General features: G+C 41.8%; 1 protein-coding gene across 13 annotated transcripts in view; it reads left to right on the top strand.

The window, feature by feature from the left end:
* The first annotated feature begins 9,480 nt into the window (after positions 1 to 9,480).
* HNRNPH3 (heterogeneous nuclear ribonucleoprotein H3) overlaps positions 9,481 to 12,026 on the top strand; it is an 11,823-nt gene continuing 9,277 nt past the window's right edge. For 4 of the 13 annotated variants that reach the window (XM_023740772.1, XM_023740770.1, XM_023740766.1 and 1 more), the window contains exon 1: positions 9,523 to 9,743. The gene's annotated coding sequence lies outside the window, so the exon portion shown is untranslated. Of the gene's footprint in view, positions 9,744 to 12,026 lie in introns of all 13 variants that reach the window. The other 9 variants (XM_004386400.1, XM_004386399.1, XM_023740769.1 and 6 more) reach the window with 4 other exon arrangements.

Below are 12,026 nucleotides of genomic sequence, written 5' to 3'. Positions count from 1 at the left end.
AGATTTGCTTTCCAGATTCCATTTCTTCAGATTATTTCTTTTGGTTCTAACACTTTTCTCCATTCCCTTCTCAATCAATATTCCCACAAGGTGCATTCCAATAACCCTAGAGTAGTTCAATATTAGAAAATATATTAATGCAATTCATGATATTAACATATTTAAGGATAAAAACTACTGAAGTTTGGTAAGAGCTGCGAGATTTTTGGCACTTTAACTTGCCCTATTTCCATCCCTCTTGTCTCAACTCCACAGCCACCTTCAAAACCAACAGTGTGTCCCTGATGGAGTGAGAGAAAAGTGTGGAGCAGAACTGAAATTCACATAAAAAGATCAGACTTAATGGTCTGACAAGAGACTGGAGGAACCCCCGAAACTATGATCCCTGGATGCTCTGTTAACCCAGAACTGACACCATTCCCGAAGCCCACTCTTCAGACAAAGATTAGACAGGACTGTAAAACAAAAACCAATACACATGAGGAGTGTGCTTCTTAGTTCAAGCAGATACAGGAGACCAAATGGGCGGCTCCTGTCTGGAGGCAGGATGAGAAGGCAGGAAGGGACAGGAACTGCTTGAATGGACACAGGGTACCTGGGGTGGACAGGGGGAGTGTGCTGTCACATTGTGGGGGTTGTAACTAGTGTCACAAAACAGTAAGTGTATAAATTTTTGTATGAGAAATTAACTTGAGCTGTAAACTTTCACCTAAAGCACAAATTAAAAAAATTGGCAACAAATTTAGCGACACTACATAGAAAAGGAAATATAAATCATTCTGAAACACCTGAAAAAAGTCTACCTCGCTCAAAAGAGGAATGCAAATTAAAATGAAAACGAGACACTATTTTTTAACTGCTTAGCAAAGATCAAAAAGGTTAATGACACACTGAGTTGGCAAAGGTGTGGGGAAGCAAACTCCTACATACTGCTGATGGAAATGCTCTAGGAAGAGCCATTTGGCCATATTTACTAAAATACAGATGCACATACCCTTTGGCCCAGCCATTCTGTTTTTAACGTTGCATTCTATGGATACACTTGTAACGTGTGGAATGACATGTATACAAAGTTATATATTGCTATATTATAGCAATAGCAAAAATCGAAAACAAACTAAACGTTCAAAAAAAAAGAAAGAAAACCAACAGCACGCCAATAGCAGTGAAAACCAGCAGCCCGACAGTCACTGCAGGGGACAGAATGGGTTCCTTCAGAGACCCATTCCCAGAGAATTGTCATTATTTGACCTATCTAGTGGTTCCCTGGTTGTGCAATGGTTAAGAGATTGACTGCTAACCAAAAGGTCGGCAGTTCGAATCCATCAGGCCCTCCTTGGAAACGCTATGGGGCAGTTCTACTCTGTCCTATACGGTCGCTATGAGACGGAATCAACTCGACGGCAATGGGTTTGGTGGTTCCCTGGAAGACCTCACTAAAAAGGCTTGTCTTTACTTTGACCTGAATCAGAGCTCACCCAGTGCAAATAGTCTTTTCCGTAGGGCATTGTCAAAAACAATCAATGGCAATTGTTTAACACTGAAGCTGCTTGGGGCAGCAGATAACAGGTGGAGCAAAGCTTAAAATGAAAAGCTTCAGAGTTAGTTGTCCATAAAACCAAAACCAAACTCATTGCCTTCTAGTCAATTCCGACTCATAGCAACCCTACAGAACAGAGTAGAACTGCCCCATAGGTTTTCCAAGGAGCGTCCTGTGGACTCGAACTCCCGACCTTTTGATTAGCAGCCAAGCTCTTTAACCACTGTGCCATCAGGGTCGAGGATTTGGAAAATCTCCGACATTTTCCTGAGAATCCAAAAGGCCACACACATGCGTATGTCTGTGCACATACAAAGGACTGTGCATATGCTCAGGAAAGACCTGAGAAGGCCCTAAGCTCTCACCTCTGGCTGACCTTGACGCTCTGCACAAGCAAGAAGTGAAAACTAAGGCAGAGTTGTCAACTGCCTGGCTGAGGGTTGAAGGCATGTGCCAACAGAGACACAGAGCCCTCAGCAAAAACTGGGAGATTTATTGGTTCCAAGCATTTAAGGAAATCTCTGTCTAATCATGACCACTAAACTGACTAGCAACTTTAGTGGCCACACAAGGCAAAAAATAAAGACTTTACTGAATTAGTTCAGGAAAGTCACTAAATAACAAGCAGTGACAATAACAAACCCTGGGTGAATGTGATTTCCAGAAGTGCCACATTATGTTATTTTTATGTCCAATTTTCAAGAAAAATTATGAGACATAAAAAGAAAGACATGTAAACACACAATACAGCCCGTACACCAGAAAAAGAACAGTCAATGGAAACTGTCCCTGAGGAAGCCCATATGTTGGACTTACTAGATAAAGACTTTAACCTATTTAAATATATTTTTAATATGCTGAAAAATTAAAGGAAACCATATCTAAAGAACTAAAGGGAAGTATGAGAACAAGTTTTCACTAAATAGAGAATATCAATAAAGACATGTAAATTTATCTGTGAAGTTACACAACTTTGTTTACATGCTAAAAAAACACAGACTTGTCCATTTAAAATGGTGAATTTTATGGTATGTAAATTATATCTTACAAATTTTATCCAAAAGAAAAAAAGAATGTTACATAAATGTAAAAAAAGAAAAAAGAAAAGTGTGTGCAATACCATTCTGCAATAAAAGGAGCCAGAGCTCCTTGGAGAAATGATTATTTATAGAAATTGGGCTGGGAATATATAAGACGAGACAGGAGCATTTTGTAATACCAGAAAGTAAAGAAGTGCTCAAAAAACAAAAGGATTGGGGGCTTATCAAAGGGACACAAGAGCCAACCTGAAAGAGCTCCCAATGGCCAAAGCAAGAACAATTTGAGCAACAAAATAAATAACATAGTACTAGATTATAACCCAAAGCATAAAATAAATATCCACAAGTCCATAGTGTTATAGAAGATTGAATAAAGAAAGGTAGGAGAAGAAACAAATCTCCCTTATAAATGAATTCCAAATAATTTATGTAGCTCCTCTCCCCCACTCCAGAAATGACTGGGAGATAAAGCTAAATTCCCCTACCACCTTGAGTGAGGGCTGTACTTAGTGACTTGTTTCTAGAGAGTAGAGTAGAAGAGGGTAAAAAATAACTTTACAGTGGAGAAGACTTGCAAGCACTACCTCAGCCCGGTGCTCAAGGTTAAATACTTACTGATGAAGATCAAAGACTACAGCCTTCAGTATGGATTACACCTCAACATAAAGAAAACAAAAATCCTCACAACTGGACCAATAAGCAATATCACGATAAACGAAGAAAACATTGAAGTTGTTAAGGATTTCATTGTACCTGGATCCACAATCAATGCCCATGGAAGCAGCAGTCAAGAAATCAAACAATATTTTGCGTTGGGCAAATCTGCTGCAAAAGACCTCTTTCAAGTGTTAAAAAGCAAAGATACCATCTTGAGGACTAAGCCGCACCTGACCCAAGCCATGGTATTTTCAATCACCTCATATGCATGTGAAAGCTGGACAATGAATAAGGAAGAGTGAAGAAGAATTAATGCATCTTAACTATGGTGTTGCCAAAGAATACTGAATACTATGGACTTCCAAAAGAACAAACAAATTTGTCTTGGAAGAAGTATAGCCAGAATGTTCCCTACAAGCAAAGATGGCGAGACTTCATCTTACATACTTTGAACATGTTATCAGGAGGGATCAGTCCCTGGAGAAGGACATCAAGCTTAGGAAAGCAGAGGGTCATCAAAAAAGAGGAAGACCCTCAAGGAGATGGATTGACATAGTAGCTGTAATAATGGTCTCAAACATAAAAATGATTGTGAGGATGATGCAGGACTGGGCAGTGTTTTGTTCTTTGTATATACGGTTGTTACGAGTGCATTATGATTTGGCCAGGTAGCTGTTTTCCAAATTTCTTGGCATAGACAAGTGAGCACTTCCAGCATTGCATCTGTTCATTAAAACATTCTATTGGTAATCTGTCAATTTCTGGAGCCTTGTTTTCACCAATGCCTTCAGTGCAGATTGGACTTCCTCCTTCAGTACCATCGGTTCTTGATCATATGCTACCTGCTGAAATCCTATCTTTCTTAGCCCAGCTGAATTTTACATCTCCTGTAACTCTCAGCTCAGGGGTAATCTCCTTCAGAAAGCTTTCCCTGAAGCCCCAGGTTGTACTAAGTGGCCCGACTCTGTGCTCCTCAAACTATCTGTGCTTACCCTAACTTATCATTTGCTATAGTTTAATAAAATTTGTCTATTTCATGGAATGTATCTAGATGCTTCTGGAAATTAGGGACAGTTTCATTTTATGTACTTGTATTTTTGTTGTTGTTGTTGACAAAAAATATATACTGACCTACCAGGAATTTAGTAATGCTCTCAAATCGATTTCCATCTTATTAATCGTAGCTGCATCTGCCTATATTGGAAAACAGAAGCACATTATATGTGAAATATTAATTATTCTGTCCACAGATGATACTTGGTATTCATATGGATTCAAGATCTCCCTGGAATAATTTACTGACTCCCAACACAGTGCTTAGGACACCGTACTTCCTTAAAAAATTCTATTAAATTCATTGTTGAAATGAGTGTAACAGAAATGAACCAAGTTTATTAATAATGATGTGACAAACACTTATGAAACAGCATAAGACTACAATTATTATTATTTCAATTATTAATCTCTAACCTGTATATTTGGAACCCTGGTGGCATACTGGTTAAGAGCTTAGCTGCTAAACAAAAGGTCGGCAGTTCAAATCCACCAGCCACTCCCTGGGAACCCTAAGGGCAGTTCTACTCTGTCCTATAGGGTCGCTATGAGTCGGAACTGACTCAACAGCGCCTTACCATTAACAACAACAACCTGTAAAACAATCTAACAACTCATTTTATAGATTAAGAACCTGAAGTTCAAAAAGGTAAGTTAATTGTCTCAGGATCACACAGTTGGTAGGTAAGTGTCAGACTGGGATTGGAACCTAGGTCTGTCAAACTCCCTGATTCTGAAGAAAATTCTAAGTTTTGCCATTGATATTCTTTGTAAATTTTGGAGCATTACTTTCTCTCCCAATTCTATTTCTTGCCCCATAAAAAAATAACCTTGCTAGACTGTGGTGAAATGAATTACTTAAAGTGACCCTGCCTCCAGTATGATCATCACTCTTGTTTGCCTACTGAGTGGCATAAAACCAAACCAAACCAGTCAATTCCGACTTTATAGAAGCAGACCGCTACTGCCACATCTTTCTCCTGAGGAGTGGCTGGTAAATTCGAACCACCAACCTTTCGGTTAGCAGCCAAGCACTTAATCACTGCGCCACCAAGGTGTATATATATATATATATATATGTATATAATGAAACCTATATTTCTATCTATCTCTCACAATCTTAAAATTGTGTGAGGGGAAATAGTCTGTTACTCTGTTATCTATCTATGTTGTTTTTCTACGTTATTAACACTAAAAGCAGTACAATAACTTGATTTAAATTCTTTAACTATCATTTATAGTTGTTTTCCCTAGCCTTCACAGAACAGAAAGAATTTTAATTACTTTTGAAAATTAGAGAAAGTATGCTTTCCTCCTTTTGAGTTTCCATTTGTTTACTTAGTGGGATAATTATTAGAATTGAATGAAGTCTTTTGGTTTCCACAGTTTGACAATGATATAGTGACTTAAGGAAACAAAAAAGTTTCAAGAAAGTAAATTATGTAACTAAGTCTCACCTTAAACAATTTTGAATCATCTCTAAAGACAGTAGACAGATATACATATAAATCAAAGAACAAGCATTTCACAAAACCTTAGTAAAAAAGGTTTAATGTTGAAAAGGCATTAACTACCTTAATTAGACACACACCTAGAAATTTATGAGTTTTGTTCTGTTTCTATTTGTTTCTCATATAGGCAAAAAGATTATGATAATCCAGTTTTTATATTTTACAGTGCCACTGAGGGTATGTGAACAAGCGCCCATCTTGAGCGATTTTTCAATGTGCATTCCCTCCCTCAGAGGAGCACAATCTCTTTCGATTTCTTCCTTTTTCTCGGGCTCTGCATGGAATTTTCCTCTCTTCTCCATCCTGATGGTGTAATACATGATCACGTGTTCGCTGTCCTGTTTTCCTCTGGGTGGTGTAGGTACTTCTATTTCCTTCTCATTTTTCATCTTTTCTCTCATTATGGCCTCTAACAAGATCCTCTCCAGGGTCCCTCTGATCTCTATGCTAATAGGAAAGCAATGAAATGACAGAAAGGAAGACAAAGGGAAAACAAATGCCGAAAGCAGCTGGGAGCCTTTAGTTCTCAGCAGTGGTAACCATCTCTATGGAAACAATTCCACAGAGATTGATCAGGGAACAATTCTGTAGGGATCCCTGGAGCAATGGTGAGCCACTCTCACCAAGTTTACAGGACTCAACTTGCAAATGTCAATAGTTGATAAAAAGGTAGGTTAGTTTTTTTTGTTTGTTTGTTTTTTGTTGTTGTTTCTAGAAAAGTACTAAAATGAGAAGCCAAATGAACATTAGATTTACCCCTATTTAGTGTACTCTTTTTTTAACTCAAAACTTCCTATTTGCTGTAATTATAAAAAGGCAAAAGCAATGCATGTGCTAATTTCAACTCCTTCCTAAGCATTCACACTGCCAAACAGCAGAGTGCCCAATACAAAGTAATTTTGGCTAAAAAAAAAAAAACACAAGGAAAACATTGCAGTTTGGTGGTGAAAAGTCATTCATGCCATTAGAATGATTTTAGGATTGTGCCCCATAACCAGACAAAGTATGCAGAAAGAATGCCAAATTCAATCAGGCAGTAAATAGATTATGTGAATTCAATCAAGGAGTGAAAGGGATTACAGAATTCCATCTACCAAATCAGGTTGAAAGATTGAAAGGATAAAGTAGCGATGTCTAACTTGAAGCCAGGGAAGAAGGACCGCATCTGAAGCGTGGGTATTTGGGAGTCTTATTATCACAGCAATTATTTTTAAAAAGGTATGTGTGTATGGGGGGTGTTTAGAGTGTCAGTGATACCAGGATTATTGAGTTTTATGCCTGTTCAAAAATTTCCAGTCAATAAACTGGGAACTAAAGGAGCCCTGGTGGCTCAATGGTTAAGCGTTCTGGGGCTAACCGAAAAGTCATCTGTTCAAACCCACCAGAGGCGCCTCAGGAGGAAAAAAACCTGGTGATCAGCTCCCGTAAAGATTTCAGCCTAGGAAACCCTATGGGACAGTTCTACTCTGTCCTATCGGGTCACTATGAGTGGGAATTGGCTCGACAGCACCCACCAACAACAAACAGGTCTCCTGAGATGGTAATCCCAGTGTTTCTTAGGGGAAATAACTTTCCCTCATTTTACAGATCAAGGCACCAAGACCTAGAGTAGTGAATGATCTGCTCTCACAAGAGGTTCAAGTTTTTTATTTTTCTTCATTTCAGCATGGAAAGTAATAGAATACAGTGTTTTATGACTCTGGCCCTTAGAATAAAACCGTTTGGGTCAAATCCTAGTTCTGCCTCTTACTAGCTGTGTGATCTTGGGCAACTTTTTTTTACTTCTCTAGGGCTCAGGCTTCTCCTCTGTAAAATGAGGATAATAATAATTATTATCTTTTAGGTTTGTAAAGAGTCAATGAAATGAGTACTTAAAGCAGTGCCTAGCTCAAGCAAGCTCTCAATAAATGTGAACAATTGTTATTACAGTATCCCGGTTTTGTTTTTCTATCTCTTGCAATGACAATCACACTGCCCTTTCTCTGCTTCCCCTAAGGCTAAAGGGTAGTTTGAAGGAGTGGGCTCAAGGAAGGCAGCAGGGCACTATGGCCTGAACAATTCTTGCTGTCCCATACTTGTCTTAAGCCAAGTTTGAGGATGAATTAAGGCCATGAAATGGAAGTTCCACTATATGAAGGTAACAGACTTCCGGTCTTCATCCTACACACTGCAGATCTCACAGAGGAAAAATTATTCAAGCTTTTGCGCTAGTAACACCACTGGAACTCTCTCCACACCCCCACACCCATGGGCTTCCCAGTGTTTGCAGCACAAAATCCAAAATCTTCTGGCTGGACATTAAAGGTTGTCTACAACCTAGGTTCTTCCACATTTCCAACCTTAACTCATCCTACAGAAACACTCAACTCTGGTCAAATTGACCTCCTTCTCTCTCAAACTCCAAGTTAAGTTCCTGCCTTTGCACTTTAATTTGCACTGATCTCTTTGTTAGGATTGCCCTCCATCCCTACCACAGAAATTCAGCATGCATCTTTTTGAAACTTACAAAAAGGCCACAAGGTGTCATTAAGAACCTTAGTGGCATGACTTGTTGTTAGTTGCCATCAAGTGGATTCCAACTCTTGGCGACCCATGTGTGCAGAGCTGAACTGCTCCATAGGGTTTTCAAGGCTGTGACCTTTTGGAAGCAGATCCCTAGGCCTGTCTTCGGAGACACGTGTGGGAGGGTTCAAACCGCCAACCTTTTGGTTAGTAGTCAAGTGGTTAACCATTTGTGCCACGCAGGAACTTCTGGTGGCATGGCAGCACAACCAAAAAGCATGTATTAAGGGCCATTTGTAGCGGTAATGTTCAAGAATACAAAGCTAGGTTTAAGAAAACTCGAAGTCGGCCGCCATAGGCGAGAGACAAAAAGAAGGTAACAGGAAGGAGGGGAAAGTGAGGAAAGATTTGTAGAAAGAAGGGAAATGAGGCAGAGGGAAAATCAGTCAGGAAGCACTACCGTGATAGCTGGCCGCTGCCAGGGGAACCAGGCCCAGTTGCAGAGGTTGCGGGACTGTGGGGCCAGCAGCTCCAGTGGGAAGCTCCCCAGCTCCAGTGGGAGGCTCCCCGGCCCCAGCGCTCAGATTGGGCCCTGGTGGAAGCTTTTGTACCTTCGCAGCGGAGAAACACTCCATTGTTACCGCATAAGGCTAATATGGTGGACAAGAAAAGCCCTCTCACCTTTGACAGCCAAACCACATGGCACCCTTTCCAAGTAGGTGATGCTGGGGTGAGGAGCCTTTAGGGAATTTGTTCATGGTGGGGCAGAGCACGGTTCCTTCAAAACACACTAGTAGGACTACTACTGCCACTTGACATCCTCCCTGAGAAGGCAAAAAGGTGGTCCCCGCGACCAAGGGGGAAACCCTGGTGGTGTAGTGGTTAAACGTTCAGCTGCTAACCAAAAGGTCAGCAGTTCGAATCCACCAGGCGCTCCTTGGAAACCCTATGGGGCGGTTCTGCTCTGTCCTGTAGGGTCACTATGAGTCGGAATCGACTCGACAATGGGTTTTGTTTTGTTTTTGTTTTTTTGCGACGAATGGTTTCACGATAAGGAAGACACGGGTACTCCGCAGCGGCTCCTTCACTAACTGGACCAGCCTCTTCTCCCCACCTCGCTCCAAAATACTGGCCATCCCGCCAGCGCACTGCTTACGCCGCGCCACGACAGGCCGACTCTCTTGTCTCGCGAGAGTGGGGCAGGCCCGTCTCTGTTGCCCTCGCTCCACCCACTCCTTCTCGCTCGCTCTTTCCCATCCCCCAAGCCAGTCGCGGTGCTGCGCAGCTCCGTTAGCGGTTGCTACCGCTGGAGACGGTTGGAAGGACGGTTGTGGGGAGCGCTGCGCGAGGCAAGCGACTTCTCTTTCGTCACGAACGCACCCCGTGGGCACCGAAGCCGGCGTTACTGTCTCCCGACAGGGTATCTGAAGTAAAAAGGGGGTAGGTTGGGCTGGTGGTTTCGAGAGCGGAGTCGGGAGAAGGACGAAGGCGAGACCGGGAGGGGGTGGGGTGGGGTAGGGGGAAGTGTGGAGGTCGCCGCTCGGAGGGGCCGGGCTGCGCCTCCTGGGCGATCTCCCACTTCAAGCAGGGCGGCCTGCCGGAGGGAGGACTTGCTCAGGTGGAATTCAGTGGACGAAGCCGAAGACCGAAGTGGGGAGCATCCAGCATTTTCCCTCTTTTTTTTCCCTGCTAGCTTGGCCTGCGCCATTTTGAGTACGGTGGCGCGGCCACCCAGGCTTCCCGCCCTTCCCCGCTGTTTCTGCTCTTTGGCCCCCAGCTTCCGAAGACTGATTGAGAAGGACGGGGGTCCAAGCGCTGTGGAGGGGATGTGGGTGGGGAGTGAAACAAGCAGGGAAAGGCCGGGCACTCGGGGGGGTCGGATGAGGGTTATCGGACGCCCTCCCCAGTGGAAATGGCGCCGGATGGGCCTGGCCTCCCACCGCGGCGGCCTCCCTTCCTCCGCAGTCTAGGCTGGGCTACCTGGGCTGGCGGGACTGCGAGTGATTTCTGACGCAGATTCCCAAGATGAAAGGCTGGAGCCGGGGGAGGAAAGCCAATGGCGACGAAGGCGCGCGCTCGGCTCCCAAATCCAGGACAAAGGAGGGCCTCCTTTGTAATTCCGCCGCCCGGTGGCGAAGGTTTCTAAGCCAGGCTTGGCTGCCGGACGGGGAGGGGGAAAGGGCGTACTCCGCTTAGCGTTTTGGTTTCCAGGGCAGCTAGATAAACGAAAAGTCTCCGGGAAGGATAAAGGACGCTTAGCCGGCCCTTATATTCCCGGTTTGGAACTTCGAAGAGTACGTACTTATTTTCCGAGGGGAGATTTTCACGCTTATCTTAAACGTTTTTTAAAAAAAAAACGGTGGGTAATCATTTAGTAGTCAGAAAAATGGGTGATTTATCAAACAGAAATGTGGAATAGGCATATTTCAAATAGTTTGTCTAGGCCCAGTGAACTGTTAACGTTATTTGAACTTTTAGGTGTGGGTAGGGTGGTTTAGCAAATGAAAACTTCTGTGTAGTTTAGTACATACGGCTTTAAGTAGGAGCATTTTAGAAAACAGTGATAACAAAGGTGTACGTACAAATTGAGTTACTTTTAACAAAAGGTTCCTAAGGGTTGTACTTTGTGCACAGATTTTACCCCCTTGGCAATAAGGCTAGAAGTAAAATACTTCGAAATACAGTTAGGGTTTACTTTTTTTTGGCAGCTAATCATGCTTTTCCTTTAGTGTAGGAGTATAGAATATTCTGGCCAAGGAAAAAAGCCTACTAAATAGAAAGTCAAGCGGTAAGCCCAGTCATGTGGTGGTGGTGGTTTTGGTCCTGAAAACAGAACTGGATGGGTAGTTTTCACTAACAGTAAAAAAAAAAGTAGCGGGGAAAAGACGGCTGTTAGTTACTTTTAGCTTAAAGGGGGAAAAAAAAAACTTCCTGCCTGTTGTTGACGATGGTCTGTGATGCTTGGTCAATATTGCCAAGGGAAAGTTTACCAAAATCCTAACTTGAAACAGGTTTTAGTGGATTTTGAAAAGTCACGCCAGGGTTTTCTATAAAGTAGTATATGACATTATTTAACACCTTTTTTAATTGGATTTTTTTTCTGCCCTCTTTTTCATCTGCATCATAATCTGAACTCCATCTAATTACTCCCCCCCCCATAAGTTTATTTTTGGTAAATAACAACTTGGTAAACACTGACAGAACTGTCAAACCTTTGCTCTAATAAAGAACTCATTCACAATCATTTTAAACAGCTCACTTCTTTTAAGTATTGGTGATGTGTCTAAATATTTAAAATTAAAGAGCAAGCCTGTTGGAAAGGGGGAAGAATGTAAAATTTTTAAGTTCAGTTAAACTTAATCACTTTTTTTTTTTTTTTTTTTTGGCCAGGCATAAGGTTCGTTCTCATTTTTTAGGGCCATTGGGCTCCCATTTAGAAATTTATTGAGGCAATAAATCTTTATTTCATTTACTATATTTCAGAAGACAAAATATGCCCCAGTGTTATAAAGGAATGCTGTATTTCGGTTGGTCTCTGTTAGGTGCTTTTTTTAAAAAAAAACAAACAGCTTTTTAGAGATAAAATTGACATACCATAAAATTCACTCATTTAAAATGTACACTTTGGTGGTTTTGTAGGATATTCACTGAGTTGTAAAACCATCACTAAAATCTAATTTTAGAACATTTTTATCATCCCGAAAAGAAACTCCTATACCCATT

This window comes from Trichechus manatus, unplaced genomic scaffold (assembly GCF_000243295.1).
Source record: "Trichechus manatus latirostris isolate Lorelei unplaced genomic scaffold, TriManLat1.0 scaffold00163, whole genome shotgun sequence".
Lineage (NCBI taxonomy): Eukaryota > Metazoa > Chordata > Mammalia > Sirenia > Trichechidae > Trichechus > Trichechus manatus.
This window is presented reverse-complemented; position numbering and strand designations above follow the sequence as displayed.